The sequence below is a fragment of the Hipposideros armiger genome, unplaced genomic scaffold (genome assembly GCF_001890085.2).
Source record: "Hipposideros armiger isolate ML-2016 unplaced genomic scaffold, ASM189008v1 scaffold_257, whole genome shotgun sequence".
Lineage (NCBI taxonomy): Eukaryota > Metazoa > Chordata > Mammalia > Chiroptera > Hipposideridae > Hipposideros > Hipposideros armiger.
The window spans coordinates 1,219,358-1,221,680 of NW_017731607.1; positions in this window are offsets into that span (position 1 = coordinate 1,219,358).

Consider the following 2,323-nt stretch of genomic DNA (forward strand, 5'->3'; position numbering starts at 1 on the left):
GGGGACAGGTCAGGTGCTGGCTTTATCACAAGAGGCAGGACAATTAAGAAGCCACCAGAACAAGCAGGCAATTGCAAGTCTTGTTACAAAGTTTGCATTTTATCCCAAGAGCTTTAGAAAGACATTAAGGTTTTAAGTGGGGAAAAATAACATGATCAGATTTGCAGAAAACAAAGTTGATTCTGCTGCAGGATGGAGCATGGATTGCAGGGAATTAAGGCAGGTGATAGAACAATTAGAAAATCCATTGGGAAATCCAGGCAGAGAAAATTGGTGGCTCAGACTGAGGAAGTGCAATAGAAATGGGAAGAAGGGAATTGAATATAGAAATGAGGTATGTTGTTTTTTTCTGATGGAGTCAGGTAGTTCTTGTAGAGGTCTTTCATTTCTTTTAACTCTCAAGTCTCTCTCTTCTTCCACCTGTGTCATTTCTAGATTTCTATCTTCAATGTCACTAATTCTTTCTTCCATCTTGTAAACTCTATTTCCTAAGCTCGTTATTTCATTCTTCATCTCTTGTATTGAGTTCTTCAGTTCCAGAATTTCCATTTGGTTCTTTTTTAAAGTTTTAGTCTCTTTGGTAAAGTATTCTTTTGTTCATTGATTTTATTTCTGAGTTTATTAGTGTATTTCAATAGATGATTGGATAAAGACGATGTGGTATATAAATATGATGGAATATTACTCGACCATAAAAAAGATGAAATACTGTCATTTGCAACATGGGTGGATATTGAGATTACTATGATAAGCCAAATAAGTCAGACAGAAAAAGTCAAGAACCACATAATTTCACTCATATGTGGGATATAAAACTGAAAGCAACAAATGAGCAAGACAAACAAACAAATAAAAACTCATAGACACAGNAGGCTGGAGATGATAGAAACCTAAGCTAGAAGGCTGCGGGATCCAAAGAACTCGTGGTACCCAGAGACATAAAACAAATGTTCATTTACTCATTTTTATGCCCCTGAGTCACACTGCTAATTTAAGTACTTCTTTTTAAGCAGCAATATAAGTATAGTTTCCAGATAATTGATTATTTCAGGTAGTCAAATATCTCCCTTTTCTTCTTAATAAAGTTAAATCAATACTTTCTAAAAGTTCATAATTTTATCATTTATTGCATTTTGCTTTATCAAAATAAAGCTTTAATCCCTCTTATCTCATGCCCTTATCGCTAAATAAATTAGTAGATTACCTATCCTAAAAAGGTCCCACTAGGAACCAATAGTAGCTCCAATAATAGAAATATTTGTTTAATCCTTTGCTGTGGAAAACTAATGGAATACAAAATAAATGCATTTTAAGATTTATTTTACCTAACATCAAATTTAGCCATCTAAAATACTATACATCAATTGAAATGAAACACATTTGAAATGAAATGCGCATTGCCCAAATTGTAGGATTTAGATGTAAAGTGAAAATTGTCCACTTATTTGTTTCCAGTCTTATTATACTCAGTTCTTGGTTTTTTTTGTGTTAATTTTTCTGAAACGTCATTGATCCTTACTATTTGTCAATTAAAGCTTTATATCCTTTACTTTGCTGTTTCAGCTGGTTAATTATTTGAGTGTGGTTGCAGATTGTGCTTAATATACCTACATGTACTCATTAAAAACTACATTAAAATAAATTAACAAAGCAGAAAGAATATGCTCTCTTGTTTCCAACAATTTACCAACATTAAGCCAATAAGAACGTACTCTCTGAATACATACTACACGTCATGAGCATTACGGTGATTTTGATGTATTAGGAGGGGTTTGTACCTCCCCCAAATCACAAAATGAGCACTGTCATTGGAGTTAGAGCCCAATATGGCCACTGAAAAGCTATATGATCACAGAGAAGCTTCAATTTCTTCTCCATTAAGTAGGTGGATTAATGACTGCTTCACAGGGTTGTTGATAGAACTCACTGAACACATGAAGTGGTACATAAGGCACGATTGGTGATAATAATAAAGGAGATGAGAAGTGAAATCAGGTGCTAATTGGGTGTCACTGAGAGAACAGTAGTAGAAGTCAAAGAAGTGAGAAGTGAGCTCTGGAGAGGATACACACAGAGTGGGACCTATCTACAGAATCCAAGCCAGGTCCCCAAATTCCCTGGGAGGATACTGCTTTTCAAAGGCTGCATGGCTGGGCATCTGCCTATTGCATTCTCTTCCCAGGTGACTTGGAAACCCCATCTCTATCATGCATGATTGAAAGCTCAGAGGTCAGTGTTGACAGAATAACTCTCATCATTGGTGGCTGCTTTCTGAATTTGGTTGTCTGTTTAATTAAATAACCAAACAATCAGCTTAGCAACA